Here is an 18,537-nt window from a genome sequence, read left to right on the forward strand (position 1 = left end):
TACACGGATTTACCTAAAATTTGGTATTTGTAGTTTATAATGGCTTCTAGCTCCAGCGGTAGAACATTGAATATTTAGGTCCACGTTTTCCCATAGCGCAGATATAACGATTCCAACCGATATTAGGTATTTTGATAATCCTAGTCACATTTACCTACGAAATTGTTTCAAATTTGGTATTTAAAAATATTTGGAAGATGACAATCATTGAAGTATAAAATTGGCTATACAGGTTCCCGATTTGGTATGGCGATGACGCACGTTTTGGCCGTATCAAATGTGTAATACCTCTCCAGCCATATTTTTAATTTTATCTTTTCATTTAAGAAACATGAGAAACATAAAAATTTCCCAAAAATTGGTTCGAAAGGTATTTTAAAAAAATAAAATGTTAAAAATAATAAAAAATTAAAATAAAAAATTATATTTCCAAAAAAAAAAAAAAAAAAAATGATCCGAATTTTTAATACTCCAAAAATTGGAATACGCGATAAACCATGATAAATATTTTTAATTTCATATTTTCATTGAACAAGAATCAAGCCCTTGAACTAAACAACTAAAAATCATAAACATAAGTCCTTGATAAGATATTCATAAAAATTCGCCAAATATTAATAGTGAATTCAAAAAGGATATGTTATGAATTATTGGATTTATTGAATTATGTAATATATTAAGTACGTACTTTCTACCTAATGTTTTCTTTTCTCTTTTTTCAGGTATGTTTTATACGTATTAAAACCCCCAAGTCCTTGTAAGTATAAATAAGTGCATTAAAATAACTATTTTCTTGTAGGGACACACTGTTATTAAAATAAAACATTCTGGTAGACATGCAGTCTACATTTCATTACAACCGAAAACCACCCCGATATTTCTCATAAAATACTAATTCATATTAATTACAACGTGTATAAATGCAAAATAAATCATCTCTTAAATACATCACTTTTCGGCCACAAGCTTTGTTTTGTGTTGCGGACACAGGTGGATGCAACTGCTTTTCCCCTATGTCCACTAATAAAAAATTCTAATGTATTCCAAATTTTCGACCAAATTTCCATTTTCATGAAATTACACAACAAATGAGGGGATTGAACTTGATGGTGTTTTTATGTTAATTGTTGGCGCAAACAGGTGGCCGTTTTGGAAATACGGTAATATGTCATTAGATGTAAATTATGGTCATACTGTAATTTTTTGTTAATAATTTTCTGAATGTATTTTTGTAGGTTTAATTGTGAATCCCCATGCCCATTTTATTGTCGTCTATTAACGGCATTAACGATTAATGTTTACAATGTTTCTGCTACTACTACGGCCACAACAAAACGAGAAAAAATTAAATCGACAACTACAATATTCCGAACTAAACATTTAATTTTGTATATACAACAACAACAAAAGCAACAAATGGTTTGTCGTCACGAAATGTTTAAGTTACATTAGGGTGGATGGTACTTTTGGACGAAAGTTAAATTATTTTAATTGAAGACGAAGTATTTTAGTTTAGAGGAAAACTTGAAACACGGTCTGTAATAGATGCCTAAAAAGTCTTATGTCTATAGAAATCCCGTCAAAATTCAGTGGAAAAACTCTAAATATCCTTTCTTTTATAAAACGCCTATAAAAGATCCTTTCTTCATAAAATACATATAGAAGGCAAATGAAAGATCAAATCTAGAAGATCTGTAAAATGTCTTTTATCTATAGAAGTCCTGACCCCTTGAAGACCTTTTGTCCATGGAAGATTTCTCAAAGGTCCTATGTCTACAGGTCATCTCTCGAAATCCTTCTGTCTTTAGAATACCTCTCGAAGGTATTCTGTCTGTAGAAGACCACCCCAATGTCTTCTGTCTATAAAAGACAGAAAGGTCTCTAAAAGGTCATTTACTATGGAAGATTCCCTACGTTATTCTGTCAATTGAAGAATTTCTCTAAGATCTCCTGTATATAGAAGTCATTTCCAAGAGTCTTCTTACAATAGAATACCTCAAAAAAAAAAAAAAAAAAATCCTTAGAAGACCTCTCAAAGGTCTTCTGACTTTAGAACACCTAAAGATCTTCCGAATTTAGAAGAACTAAAGGTCTTCTGTCTATAGAAGACCTCTGGAAAGGATTTTGTCTATAGAAGACCTCTTTTCTATCTATTGAAGACCCCTCAAAGGTCTACTTACTGTAGAAGATTCTCTACGTTATTCTGTCAATTGAAGGATTTCTCAAAGATCCCCTGTCTATAGAAGTCCTTTACAAGGGTCTTTTTACAATAGAATACCTCCAAAAAGTCTTCTATCCATAGAAGACCCAAAGGCCTTCTGTCAATGTCTTCTGTCTACAGAAAACCTCTGGAAGGGATTTTGTCTATAGAAGACCTCTCTCCAAAGTCTTCTTTTTATAGAACACCTCTCTCCAAAGTTTTATTTTTATAGAAGACCTCTCTCCAAATTCTTCTGTCTATAGAAAACTTGTAAGAGTTCTTATGTATTTAGAAGACCTCTAGAAGATTTCTGTCTAGAGAATACCCGTCAATGGTTTTCTGTTTATGGAAGACCTCATGAAAGCCTTCGGTTGATGGAAGATTATGGAAGAGCTAGCAATGATTTTTTGTCAATGGAAAAAGGTCTTTTTTGAAAGTCTTTTTTCTAAAGAAGTCCGGTTAAATGTCTTCTGCCTATAGAAGACTTCTCGAAAGACTTCTTTCTAAAGAAGATCTCTCGAAGGTATTCTGTCAATGGACATTTTGAAGATCTTTGTCTATATATGAGATCTCGAAGGTTTTCTGTATATAGAAGGTCTTTTATCCTCCCGATGGTGTTCTCTCCATAAGAGACATCTATAGATGTCTACCTATAGAAGACATCTGAAGCGCCTTCTGATTAAAAAAGACCCCTTGAGTTTTTCTGCTTTGGGAGAACTCCCAAAGACCTTCTGGCTATAAAAAAAACGCCAGAATGTCTTCAGTTTACATAGAGTGATGTGAGATATCGTCTACAGAATGCATATAGTTGTTGTATGGAGAACCCACCTAATACCTTCCAGCCACCACTTCAAAATAATACTTAAGATCTTCATTAAAATTAATAACTAAAAGAAAATCCTCTTTGCACCAAATTGTATCTCACACAAATTTTATACATTCTTAAGGGGGGAACATTAGGAGCGAGGTACCTGATTTGCGAATTGTTTACATCGCTACAGCCAGCTCATGACACTAACACTTAAGAAAACGTGCAAGCAAACTGATAAAAGTCTCTTCTCAAAAGACGCAATAAGGGCCACTATGGCTGGCGCAACAGTTTTCGCCAGCATAAATAATTGTCGGTGATGATGGCGGGAGGGGAGCCATCCCTCCGCTATTGTCTTTTTTCGAAATTCAAGCACGTTTCTTTTACTAGAGCAAAGCAGAGTGGTTTATAGAACAGCTCTTTTGTTTACTTTCGTATGTGGCAACGATGCGTAGATTTGTGTTTTGCTGGAATCAGACATTTTCCCCGTCATATTTTCTTCTTCGTTGTATTCTTCGTTCTTTTTTCTAATTTGGTGCCTTTGTCTTCTTCCACCAAAGCATTTGTTACACATTTCACTTCTTATGGATTTGGATACTGAAGAGAACAACAAATTAGAATAAATAAAAGTTTTAGTGGGATATTTTAATTGTTGTTTTGTATGGGAAAATATATGGAAGCAGGAAGTCGCCGTGTCTTCCATGTATGCGTCTGTGTGTGCTGCGGCGTGGCATGTTTAATTATTAGTTTGAAATCAAATTGTGTAAATGATGATGATCTAAATGAATTGTTTAACAATCCAATTTTTTGGGTAGTTTCGCCTCTAATGAGCACTTCTTGTTTTTATTGTGTTGGCGGAGGTCATGAACTTCGTGAGTTTAAATTGTTTATTGTCCAAACCAAAGTGTTTTGTGGTTAAAGTCACGATTTGTTTTTGAATTTGTTTATTCAACACCCGCACAATATGATTTATTTAAAGAAGACGTACACGAATACACGTATTGGACAAATGCGTGAAAAATTAAGGCATTTGTTTAAAGAAATTTAGAATTAAATATAAAGCAAAAAATCAGACCTTTAAGGGGGCAATAGTAATAAATTACACACAGTGATTTGAAATCATTAAATATTGAAGGAATATCGATATTTCCATATTTTGGTAACTTATAAGTAATATAATAATATAAGGAGGGTATAATAACTTTGTCATTCCGTTTGTAACATCCCTACATATTAGCCGTAGACCCCATAAAGCATATATATTCATAATCAGCATAAAATTATAATGATGTCCGTCTGTCTGTTGAAATCACGATACAGCTCACATTATTTGATGTAGAGCCTAAAAATTTGGCAGAACAATTTGTATTTTGTCTACGATGGTTGGTATTGGCATAGTCCCCATATAACTGTAACTCTCGACATTCTGTATTTTGATAATTTTTACATTTTTTTCTCGGATTTGTCTAAAAATGGTATTTATTGGTCATAATGGATCCGGTCCGGTGGCGAAACATTGTCTACGTTTTGGTATAGCCCCCATATAACGGCCCGTGAAAAAATGGTAATTGTTGGTCATAATGGGTTCGGTCCGGTCCCTTGGCGAAACACTGTATTTATAGGTTTACGTTTTGGTAAAGCCTTATATAACGGTAATTCCCTATATTCGGTATTTTGATGATTTTTGCGACATTTTCCCATGGATTTGTCCAAAAAATTCGTATTTGTAGTTCGTAATTTGTTCTAGCTCTTGTTGTGGAATATTGAATATTTATGCCCATGTTTTCGTATAGCTCCCACATAATGGTACCTCCGGATATTCGGTATTTTGATCATTTTTGCCACAATTTTGCACAGATGTTTCTAAAAATTGATATTTGTAGTTCATAATGGGTCCGGTCCAGTGGCGAAACATTGTACTTATAGGTCCACGTTTTGGTATAGCCCCATATAACGGTACCTACCGATATTCGGTATTTTGATGATTTTTGCCACATTTTCCCACGGATTTGTCTAAAAATTGGTATTTGTAGGTCCAGCTCGTGTGGCGAAGCATTGTATTTATACCACGTTTTGGTATAGCCCCATACAACGGCACCTTCCCATATTCGGTATTTTGATGATTTTTATCACATTTTCCCACGGATTTGTCCAAAAATTCGTATTTGTAGTTCGTAATGCGTATGGAATATTAAGGTTCACGTTTTCGTATAGCTCCCACATAACAGTTCTTCCGGTTATTTGGTATTTTAATGATTTTTGGCACATTTTTTCATGGATTTGACTAAAAGTTCGTATTTGTAGTTCGTAATGGGTTCTAGCTCCAGCGCAGAACATTGAAAATTTAGGTCCACGTTTTCCTATAGCGCATATATAACGATACCCACCAATACTCGGTATTTTCCTAATCGTAGTCACATTTATTAGCGAAATTGTTTTAAAATTGGTATTTAAAAAGATTTGGTAGCTTGCAATCCTTGAAGCATAAACTTGTCTATGGAGGTTCCGGTTACGGTATGGCTCCCATGCAACGGTCTCACCCCCTTTATGGTTTTTTGAAAAGTTTAACAGCATTATCCAAAACGTCCTTACTGGTATTTATAGTTTAAAGCGGAACACGTTTGAATTCAGATACTTTAATATAAAAATGTTTTCTTTATCCAATGGTAGAGGCTATTAAAAGTTCAGCCAGTCCGAACTTAATGTTTTTTACTTGTCTTGTGACTTGGGAAGGGTAATTATCATTTGATGCTATCAAAATGTTCCTAACCGAAGTAACGGGATTTTTATGACTATATTTGGGCGAAATCTATCTCAGGAAATTTGACTGGTGATTCGTCTATTTGATTGGTGTGCACGATGACACTCGGTTGGGAATCCGTTTGGTTAAAAAATTGATGTATCTGAGTTCGGAGCAGGGCAATATACATCTACCTACTCATTCTAGTAAACCCCAAAGAGGTCAACGTGTTGCATGTATTTCATACAGAACAAATCGAATACCCGATATAGTCCAAATTAGGTCCGTGATAATTTTTATACTTAGATCAAAGGAGAACATGGAAAATATTTTCCCACTGCCTTTCGTACCAGCCCTCAAGAGATCAACATTTTGAATAACTGTAACATTTATTAAATATTTATGTTGTGTCCGATTTTTTTCAAACTCCGCATATCCCAATCAAACAGCATTAGATCTCGGCTAAAGAGTCCTCCTTACGACACCTATCCCAAAGTGGGGTCAAAATCAGGGTCAAGGCAAAGCAGTCAATAGGGACTTCATTGAGCGTAATTCTCTCCACAATCTTAATCAGACACATTGGTAATCAGAGAATAACAAAATTGGGAGAACATAACCGTTATAGCAATTCCCTGCTGTAGAACATATAAATACCCAATTTAAATAAAAATATTGAAAATTATGATTAAATATCGAATATTCAGAGGTACTGCTATATTGGGGGATATAATGCAACTTACGGCCACAGGAGATGGATAGCATTACAAACCCTACATACCGAATTTTAAACCATTCCGCTAAAAAAAAGGTGGCTAAAATCATCATCACAAAACGTTGGCTCTTATAGACAATGTTCTGACAAAGGGTGGAGAATACATTAAGACCTCTATGTACCTAATTCAAAATACCTCCTTTTGAAAATGTGGATTAAATCGCCAAAATACCGATTATCGGAAGCTATCGTTATATGAGGGATAATGTGAACATATACAGAAAGTAATCTGGCACAAAAGGTAGAATCAATTTAGAAATCTATGAACCGAACTTTACCGAATATGAAATCATCAAAATACAGAATATCGGGATACCGTTATATGGGGGCTATACGAAAACATATATATACGTACAGGTTAAATTCACGTGTGTGCAAAAGTTTGGATCTATCTCATTGACTTCTATATCATTTTGTTCGAAAGATAACGAGATTACAAGAGACAGACCGTCTGTCGGGCATCTACTTAGAATTTTACGCTGATCAAGAAAATATACTTTGTAGGGTCTAACATGTGTTAGACCCGCCATTTCAATTTTATTGTGCTTCATGGACGGATATGGGTCCAAATATGATGTATTTCTGCACATCGGACAGAATTCAGTCTAGAATCAAATACCTCAAATGTGAAAATCGGAAACTGATTAAAATTGTCGTCTATGCGTCATCGCGTTTTGAAGGGACTAACGTAGATCATGGGATATCCTCCGTACCATGGCAAGTGCTCAATAAGGCGCCCAGGTTTCAAATCAAAGTTCCGTTAGAACGTAGTCGGTATCCTGACTACAAACGTTTGGATTATTTAGGGGGCCCGAAGCATTTCCTCGACAGTCTTAGGATCATTGGCACTTGGGTACTTCATCTGAGCCTCTTCTCAAGACCCTCTTCCAAATATTCGCTACATGTGGACGATTACGTTTTGGTATGTTTCACATGAAAAAAGTTCACTTATTTTTAAAATAATTTCTTTCAAATAACAATATTGTCAATCAAATAACCCAGTTTTTCTCACAGGACACCACGCGCGAAGATGACAATATGGAACAACTAATATAACGTCATCGCCACTAGACATTAATGAGAACGAAATTGAATTACAACGTTCGGTCTATGCCCCATGGTGTAAATCACTTACACTTTAACAATCCTGTAGATGTTGCTAAGGTCCTTCATGTGCGTTGTAGGACAACTCCCACTCTCAACGATGCTGCTGTCGCATTATTATTTTTTTAATAAAGTTTATTTCATAAAATTAACAATGTAAGCGAGCGAGAAAAAAACGATAATCAAATCAGGTCATTAAAAATAACTGACAGCGATGGAAAAGTGTTAAGAACATAACATAAAATATCTACATTTTTTTGCCCCCACTCTTCCCCGCTTTGTAAATTTTGTATACACATGGAACTGATGTAAATGTACATATATACATATATGCGCACACAGGATTTTACACAATGTCAAAGTTTACAGAATGGTAAATATATGAATATATAATGTATTATGAGTGCACTAGGGTGTAATGGGAATATAGTTATCGAGTATGGCAAGCCCTAAAAAGCAATGCAGTCCCAAAAGAGATTTATAAGCCTTAAAATTGTAAATATAATAAAAAACTAACTGTAAAAAAAAACACAAATTATGTAGTATTAGTCGGCCAATCTTCCATTATTTAAATAATTTTTTGATTTATTTTATGATTATTCAAATATTTGACCCTCTATGCAGAAAATATTAAAATTTGCGTGAGGTACCAGATGTAGTCGACCGAAGTATTCCTTCATCTAAAAATACTGGTATTAGCAAAATTACAAGAACATTTTATGGAAAATCATATATTCTATATTCAAATCAAGTTTCTGGTTGAGAGAAATATTTAAATATAGCTAGTTGTAAAGAATCGCTGACTTGTTTCGCAAATTATGACTAATAAAGGTATTGAAAATTTTGAACCTTTGTGGGTGGGGTACCAGAAGAGGTTAGCAGATATAAATGATCATTTTCACAAAAGATATTGTGTTAGCAAAAATTTTTGTGCAATTTGAAGAGAGTTGCATGCTTTTTTCGCTTTTCTTGAGCACTTTGTTTTTCAAAATTTTAAACCCCATGTGGGGGAGGTATCGGAAGAAATGCTCCGATCTCTACCATCTTTATAACATATCTTATGTTGATGGAAATATTGAGATGCACTAAGTCTGAATGGAATCAGATGTTAATTTCGCGTTTTGTCAGCTTCACGGATATTCAAAATTTTGAGCCTTTGTGTGGGAGTTACCAGAAGGAGTGGACCGATATATCTCATCTTCACAGCGGATCCTTTTTTAGTAGAAACAAGTAAAAAAGCCGCTAGGTTTTTAATACCCCCACCATTTGGAAGAAACTTGAAATTTTTCACAAAAAAAAAAAAAAAAATAAATAAAATCGAAAACTACCATTTAAATGAAAATATGGGGACTATACGAAGACATGGACCTGAATACGAAATTTTTTGTCATCGGATGTAGTACCCATTAAGTTCTTCCAATACGAAATTTGAAACGATTTCGTTGAATAATGTTGCTGAAATCATCAAAACACCGAATATCGAGAGGTACCGTTATATGTGAGCTATACAAAGTCGTGGACCTGCATACAAAATTTTCTGCCATAGGTTGTAGTACCCATTAAGACCTTTCAATACGATATTTGAAACAATTCCGGTGAATAATGTTGCTGAAATCATCAAAATACCGAATATCGGAGGGTACCGTTATATAGAGGCTATACGAAGACGTGGACCTGCATACAAAAATTTTAGTCCTATTTTATTTAAAACAAGTAAGCAAAGGCTACAGTCGAGCGGGGCCGACCGTTGAATACCCTACAACAATATAATAAACGATACAATCTACATAGGCGGGAAACTCGAAAGAATTCCACAAGATATTGTGACAAATAATAAAAGAAAACCATCAGGTTTCGTTCTCTAATTTTCAAATAATAGCAACATAAACTAATTTGCTCATTTCCAATTTATTGGCAGATTTCGCACGTACATGGCCTTCCTAGATCTGGAACCAATATTTCCCAAAGACCTATAATCTCTCAGAAGTGGCAAAAGATTAACATTTATTGTTGGTTTTTGACTGAAACGCATCTATATGAGATACAGACATTTGACTATATTCTTCAACGAAATCAGCGTTAACGAAATAGTCAGAAGTGCGTCTTTCCTGTATTTGTGAATTCTCCAAAAAGTCTCTGGATTGGACATTTTCGTATTTTGTCTACAAAAGTTGGCAAACTATTTCACACATTGAATATATTTGGATGGCCATCCGAAACTGATTGGCTTTTGCAATGTGCGGTAACCCCCATTCAAATATGCGTGAGGATCGGGCGATAATTACGACCTGCTGACAATTTTGCAGTTTTTTGGTCCATTTCAACCCCTAAATATACGGCGATCATTTACAAAAAGTGTAGGCTTCTATTCTGACCCTCATCTTATCCCCATGCAAAATTTCGTAATGATCGGGCCATAAATGCGATCTGTATATGATATCCTGATATCCTAACTACTTAGTTTTGTTAGCTGTAGAAATATTACCAAATGTTTAATTCAAAATGAAAATATGCCAAAAAATATGACTAAATTGAAAAATTATGAGAAAATTTACAAAATCAATATTTTCATCTTTAGAGAGATATTTTTATGCTATTTTTTAGGCGTTTTTTCTTTTCTGCCAAGAGGCCATTCTGAATTAATGAGAACTGTCGAAATCAGTTCAGCCGTTCTCGACATATAAGAGATTTTTCAAGCATATCTTCTTTGATAGACATATTTTGCTATATATGTGATTTGTTGGATCTTGACATCAATGTAAAGATCAGAAGTAACCTTGTCATGGCTTTGTAATTTCGCCGGGATTTAAAATATTCGCGGTTTAATGAAAAATTTTGAATTTTTTCAACAAAAAAGATATGGTCTATTTTAACCGCTAAATATTATCCGATGACCACCCAAATTGGTAGGCTTCTTCTCCGCCCTAAACTGTAGCTACATGCGAAATTCCGCGTCGATTGGTCTATAAATACGACCTGTATAGCTACTGCAAAATCCGACATTTTTTCAGTATTTGGTCCATTTCAACCCCTAAACATTTGGCGATCATCTCCAAAAGAAATAGGGTTCTATTCTGTCATTAACCCCACCTACATTTTAAATTTCGTGAAGATCGGGCCATAATTGCGACCTGTAGAGTGATTACAAATTAACATGGACAGACGGACAGACGGACGGACGGACATACATAGCTAGATCGACTCAGCTCGGCGAGCTAGATCCATATATACTTTCCTATATGGGAAATCAATATTTCGAGGTGTTACATAAATTCTGGCCCAATCAAACTTATAATACCCCCAACACATAGTGTTGTAGGGTATAATAATTCCGGAAAATAATGTCACTCAAATCATGGAAATACCGAATATCGAGACGTTCCGTTATATGGGGGCTATTCAAAAACGTGAACCGACATGGCCTATTTACGAACTTAACCTGCCTACTGGTAAACTATGCATGTATGCAAAACTTTAGCCTTCTATCTCAATTCGTTCACAAGATAGCGTGATTACAACAGACGAACATCGCTAGATCATCTTAGAATTTTAGATGATCCAGAAGATATGTACGGTCTATTATGAATATTTCGAGGAGTTAAAAACGGAATGACATAGCTAATATAACCTCCATAGAATGGTGGAGGGTATAAAAATAGAATATGTGAAATATGAAGGGAAAGGATGCTTATTTCGGATTTTATACTCGATTTTTGACCCTTTGTGGGGGAGGTAGGACCGATATTGTCGATTTTCGCACTTGACCTAGCACTGATGCAATTATAAAGGAAATCGGATTAACCATTCGTTTTTCTGTGCAGTAAAACATTTTCGTGACAATTTCGACCTTTTGCATGGGAGGTCCCAAAAAGAGTGTATCGATATTGCCCATCTCCGAAATCGATCTAAGTTTGATAATAATATTAAATCGAATACTCTCTTCGAGAATTATCTTGCGCACCTGCCAGCAAGACCTTGCCCAGAAGGACGGACGGTCCTATGGTCATTGCTAGATCGATTCCAAATGTCCTGAAACGAATATTGACCTAAAAAACCAATGGTCTGACACGGTTATCAGCCATATGGCTGAGGGTATAATTAATCAAAATATTGACTTTTTGTGTGGGAGGTACATGTTGGAGTGGGCCGATATTGTCAATATTTGCATCTGACCTAGATTTTATTATACCCTACACCGCAAGGTGGTCAGGGTATTATGCCTTTGTGCATTTGTTTGTAACAGGCAAAAGGAAACGATATAGACCCATATTTCCTTTTGACGATCTGCATAGAATCACATTCTGAGTCGATTTATGCATGTCCGTCCGTCCGTCTGTCCATGTATTTTTGTGAACAAAGTACAGTTCGCATTTATTGCCCTATCCAGATGAAATTTTGCACAGATAATTTGATTGGCCCAAGGACGAACCCTATTGAATTTCGATAATATATCTTCGTCCGATTTGCGTGTTATTGTGCACCAAACGTGTAATATCAGCCCAAATATTATGGAATTTTGTACATACAACCAAATTAGGCCTAAAAATAAGTATTCCAAATTTGATCGAAATCGGTTCAGATATTGCTATAGCTCTCATATATATTTTTCATCCGATTTGTTATGTTTGTCCTCCACAGCCGTAATATGCACTCTGTAACAACAATATTTGGGGGAATCTATCAAATACAGCTCAGAAGTACTTTTGCTAAATTTTATCGAGATCGGTCCAGATTTGGATATAGATCCCATATATAACTTCGCCCGAGTTACATTTTATTGTGCACCAAACATCTTATATTTGTCCAAATGGGATGGAATTTGGCACTTACGACCGAATTGAGTCTAGAAGCTGGTATGTCAAATTTGGTGATGATCGGCTCAGATATAGCTATAGCTCTCATATATACTGTTCATCCGATTTGTTATATTTGTTACCCACAACCGTAATATGCACTCCGTAACAAAGATATTCAGAGATATATATTAAATACAGCTCAGAAATATGGTTGACATATATATCTTTATCCGATTTCAAATTAATTGTGCGCCAAATGGGCAATACAAGTCCCAATTTAAAAGATACAAATGCTTCGGCATATTTAGTCTTTTGAACTTTAAAATCTAATTATAATCATAGCGTATATGATTGAATTCTCCCATAAAAACTTTTAATTGTTATGCGGAGCTCTACTAAATTAATAAGGTGGTGTAGGGTATCATAAAGTCGGCCCCGCCCGACCTTATGACTTTCTTTACTGGTTTTTTATGGAAGAGCTTCAAATCGTAGTAGAATGGAAACAAGGGTCTTCAGTTCTTAAAATTTGTACAGAAATTATCATTTTATATCCTTTTGATCCTAATAAATTTTCCACAAAGATTGTAGACGAGTGTAAATGGTGTAAATCTGTCTACGAAGTCAGTTGATACACGTCGACATTGTAATATTACGATAAGGTCTAATAATTGTTGCTTGCTCCTCCTCATCAATGCAGGCTAACAAAGGGCGACACAGCAAAGTGTTTCAAGGATAGCAGGATAGGAGATATGACTGCAAAGAGGCTGTCTAGGTGGGTATCAACGGTTTGCTTCTTTTTTTTTCGTTGTGCACTAAAGTTAATAGCCTTTTTAATAGGAAACTCAACTGTCAACAACATCGTGAACATATTTTATAGGGCCTACGGAGGGAAAGAGAAGGATAGATAAGTGAAAATGACTGACAGACATTGTTTTTTTATTAGCAAGCGCGTATTCTTGTAAGCGTGTGTGTAGTTGCACCCAAGTAGAACATCCTTGAATTTGAAAATAGACTTTAGAAAATTTATGTTGTTTTAAATATTGTTTTCGTTTAGTTGCGTGTGAAAGTAGGCCTATCTATGGCTGCGTTAATTCGCCTAGTTAATCGATTAATGTGCAATGAATGGAGATGCTGCTTTCAGTTGGTGCAATAAACTGGAAATGGCTCTATGACCCTGACACGAATTGAGTTAATTTTTTTTAAGAATTTTAGCTTTTAAAATAGAAAATAATTGCAAAAGATATTTTATGTACATGGAAATAAGAAATTGATGTAAAGCGAGGAAATGATGTTCAATTCATAAATAAAGATATACAGAGTGAGATGAAAAAACTTCAACCAACTTCAGACTGCTGTCATTTCTAAGCCACTCGTCCGACAGCTGTTAAAATTATTCCTGTGGAAGGTCATTACATTGTTTACTAGCGTACAAAACCATTTTGTTGAAAATTTTTCAGAAAAACAGTTATTCGTGATGGATTTCAAGCGTGATAGTGTGATTTCTGTATAGAGCACTCCAGCATTTAAATGTAAATAAATCTTTTGTGTCTCGTACCATCGCTCGTTACCGTGATACTGGCCGGACGTCATGGAAGTGGACGGAAGAAAACAGCAACATCAGCAGAAATGGTTCAAAAAATAAAAAAGCGACTTGATCGAAACCCGCGTCGCAGTGGCCGAAAAATGGCTCGTGAGCTGAACATATCGCAGTATTCTATTTGACAAGTATTGAAAAATGAGCTCGGGGTATAGCCATTGAAATTCAAAAAAGTACAAGAACTTACACCGCAACAGAAAGAAAATAGACTCAAAAGAGCTAAAGAGTTGCTTCGAATTTGGTTTTTTCCGATGAGAAAACATTCGTTTTCCATCAGTTTGTAAATAAACAAAACGATCGTGTTTACTTGCCAAAGAGGTCAGCTGAAAATGTGTACCTTCGGTTGGTCTCCAGACCTCAAGCGCCGGCCATGGTGATGGTGTCGTCTGCCATAACAGCTGATGGTCGCTCTCAGCACGTATTAATTTACCGTGGCATCAGAATAAATGCCGAATATTATCGCGAAAATATTCTGAAGGGTGTATTAAAGCCTTGGACACGCAAACATTTTGGCCACAGAACTTGGACATTCCAACAGGACTCAGCACCATCGCACTGAGCACGCGCCACCCAAGAATGGGTACAAAATGAGGTTCCTCGATTCATTGCCAGCGCACAATGGCCACCAAAATCTCCAGATACCAATCCGTTGGACTATTGTGTCTGGAGTATTTTGCTTAGCATTGGCACTAAAAAGCAAGCGCCTCGCCGGGAATGTGCCAAAATACCGCAAAGCAACATTCGGGCATCGTGTGACGGTTTCATTGGCCGTTTGAAGGCCATTATTCATGCCAAAGGTGACCAATTCGAACAAATCTAAACTTATTCTAAAAGTTAATGCTATTTCCGACATTTTTTGCTTTCATTCAATAAAATTTAAACAAAGAAAATGTATAAATTATGGCGCAGTTGCAGTATTTTTTTTCTCACCCTGTAACGGCCTCACCCACTTTATGGTTTCTAGAAATTTTTAACAGCATTATTCAAACGGACTTACTGGTGTTTGTGGTTTAAAGTAGAACACGTTTGAATTCAGACACTTTTATATAAAAATGTTTTCTTTACCCAAAGGTGGAGGGTATTAAAAGTTCGGACTGGTTTATGGTTAAACCCTACACCACAAGGTGGTCATGGTATTATGTCTTTGTGCATTTGTTTGTAACAGGCAAAAGGAAACGAGATAGACCCATAGTTCCGTTTGATGATCTGCATAGAATCACATTCTGAGTCGATTTATACATGTCCGTCCGTCTGTCAATGTATTTTTGTGAACAAAGTACAGTTCGCATTTATTACCCGATCCAGATTAAATTTTACACATATTATTTGTTTGGCCCAAAGACGAACCCTATTGAAATTGGAGATAATCGGTAACAATTTAGATATAGCTCCCATATATATCTTCGTCCGATTTGCCTTCTATTGTGCACCAAATAATATCCTCCCGAATAGTATGGAATTTTTCACATACAACCAAATTAGGCCTGAAAATAAGTCTGCCAAATTTGATCGGTTTAGATGTAGCTATAGCTCCAATATATATTTTTCATCCGATTTGTTATTTTAGTCCTCCGCAGCCGTAATATGCACTCTGTTACAGAGTATTTGGGGAAATATATCAAATACAGCTCAGAAATACCTTTGCTAAATTTTATCGAGATCGGTTCGGATTTGGATATATCCCCCATATATAACTTCGTCCGATTTACCTTTTATTGTGCACCAAACGTCTAATATTTGCACTTACGACCGAATTTAATCTAGAAGCTAGTATGTCAAATTGGGTGAAAATCGGTTCAGATATAGCTATAGCTCCCATATATATTGTTCATCCGATTTGTAGTATTTGTTACCCACAACCGTAATATGCACTCCGTAACAACCATATTCAGGGAAATATATGAAATACAGCTCAGAAATATTTTTGCCAATTTTCATTAAGATCTGTTCAGATTTGGATATAGCTCCCATATATATCAAATGGGCAATATAAGTCTGAATTTAAAAGATACAAATTCTTAAGCATAATTAGTCCTTTGAACTCTAAATTATAATTATAATCATAGCGTGTATGACTGAATTCTCCCATAAAAAACTTTTAATTGTTATGCGCAGCTCTACTAAATTAGCAAAGTGGTGTAGGGTACCATAAAGTCGGCCCCGCCCGACTTTTAGACTTTCTTTTCTGGGTTTTACTTGTTCTTATTTACATCTAAACTGTGTGGACAATTTAAGTTGCTGTTGAGCTATGGGAAATACGCAGATAAATCATAAATATTGTCATATCTACAAATTATACAATGCAAATTTTCTTACAACTAATTTCGTCTCAAGTCACACAATATGTGTTAAATAATTATCACACGGAACTTTGTAATAAATATTTCAAAAATGTGCGCTGATGCCTAACAAGTAACAAACCAAGCCAAGGGTATTATATTCCAACATCACAACGGATATGACAAGTGCCAAAACCAAAAAAAGCAACCGACGTCATATTTAGTTCAAAAATATAATATTTCCTGCTTGAAAAACTAAAGGAAAAACTCAAAAAAAAAAAAAAACTAAAACTACAATACATGACAGTCTCGTGGATGGTGGTGGACATAACAAGTGAAAATTCAGATATTCATGTTTATACAAAGATCATTGAACTTCACGACTGTTCAAGTGTAATTTTATATGGTTTGTCATTATCATATTGTAACAATTACCGCTGGCCATAGGATTACACACATTCGTATGTAATGCCGAACAACGTTGAATAATAATAAAAAAAACGCATAAAAAACAAACTTCATTTCATTCACCACTTCTTTCATTCATTCATTCATTCCATCCATTCATTCGTTGCAGCCAGACCATCTAGCCCCTGATGGGTTGGGCCCAAACAAACACAAAAAAAACTATACAATTTTCAATAGTTAAATGCATTTTCTGTTATTTAGTTAGTCAGTCAGTCACTCTGTCAGTGGCACATTTTTGAATGTTTGAAATGAAAAAAGAAGAATTAAAACTATGAACTAGCTACAACAACATTTACGAATATCGTTGTTTTTACACTTCAGTTTAGAACATTTAGTTTTTGTTCAAATTATTGTTGCTGTTGTTGGCTTTTTGTTAATTTGTTCGAGTGACTGCTTTTTTGCTAATGATCATCCCGCTCTCTCTCTTCGGAAACGTGTTGTTAACTGTGCGGAACGTGATGTCAGGTAAACACTCGTCTACTAAGAAATTACTTTCGTTTCAGTCTGGTCAAAATGCTTTTATCCTCTATTATGGGAAAACGTATGTAGTCAAATTGTTTGGTTTGACTACAAATATCGCTGCCGTACGAGCCAATGTTGAGAGGTCCCCAAGAACATCCCAAAAACGCCGTTCTCAGCAGTTGGGCATGGCTCGGTCCACTTTACAACGGATTATTCGCATTGATTTGCATTTGTTCACGTACAAAATTTAATTGACGCAAAGAATGTTGCCTGCGGACAAGCCTCGTCGATTGGAATGGACCCAAAGGTCCGTCGAATATGGGCAACCCTGTATAGAGGATATTCCAAATCCTCATATCCTATCAAGATTTCAACCACCTTCGGTGTTGTCAAATATAACAATTTCAAAAATCGGTATGTTTGACAATACCGAAGGAAAATCTAATAGAAATTTCAAACAATTCTGTAAAACATTTGGCTACAATCATCAGATATCGGGATGATAGGGGCTATAGAAATACCTTGACTTATATAGAAATTGTTCCATACAAGCAGACGAATCCACCACGAAAACCCAATACTGAATTTTAAGTAATTGCCTTAGAAAATGTGGCCAAAACCTTCAAAATACCCTATATCTGGAAGTATCTCTATATGGGAGCTATATAATAACCTGGACTTATATAGACAATCTTCTGTCAGATGAAGTAGAAACCGTTTTAAATTCAAAATATCGAATTCAAAAATATTCCGTTAGAAAATATGTTAAATTTTCAAAATTCCGAATATCGGGAGGTAAAATTATATCGGGGCTGTACGAAAACGTGGACTTGTATAGGCATTATTCTATACTATAAATGCCAAATTTTATGCTATTCCGCTAGAAACTGAGGCTTAACTCGTCAAAATACCGAATATGAGAAGGCACAATTATACATATAGTCCTCAGAACAAATATATAAAAACATATAAGCAACGGCTATAGTCGTGCGGGGCCGACCATGTGATACCCTACAACACTACAATATGTTACAAGCCCCTTATGTCCAAATCCATTTTGGAAGATTTGCCAGATATTACCCTTAACATTTTGACCAGGGGTATTTGCCCAATATTTACGCACTTCAATTGTCATCCAAAATCATAGACTTCTGTCCTCTCTTTAACTCTCTTCTCAAGCCTTGTCGATTGATTTCAATTGTGTGATCAGGAAAATTTTTCTGTTTTTGGTTCATTTGAACCAACGCCAATGTTATGGTCTATTTCACCCACTAAATATTACACGATAACCATCTAAATTTTAAGGCTTCT

The 18,537-nt window shown here is 35.4% G+C and overlaps 1 protein-coding gene across 8 annotated transcripts in view; it reads left to right on the plus strand.

Annotated features, from left to right (window-relative positions):
• LOC101891519 (proton channel OtopLc) overlaps positions 1–18,537 on the plus strand; it is a 153,406-nt gene that overhangs the window by 37,077 nt on the left and 97,792 nt on the right. For 7 of the 8 annotated variants that reach the window (XM_011292651.3, XM_011292654.3, XM_011292655.3 and 4 more), the window contains exon 2: positions 723–757. The exons of the other annotated variant lie outside the window; for it this stretch is intronic. The gene's annotated coding sequence lies outside the window, so the exon portion shown is untranslated. The remainder of the gene's footprint in view (positions 1–722; positions 758–18,537) is intronic. 8 annotated transcript variants of the gene reach the window in all.

This window comes from Musca domestica, unplaced genomic scaffold, assembly GCF_030504385.1.
Source record: "Musca domestica strain aabys unplaced genomic scaffold, Musca_domestica.polishedcontigs.V.1.1 2, whole genome shotgun sequence".
Taxonomy (NCBI): domain Eukaryota; kingdom Metazoa; phylum Arthropoda; class Insecta; order Diptera; family Muscidae; genus Musca; species Musca domestica.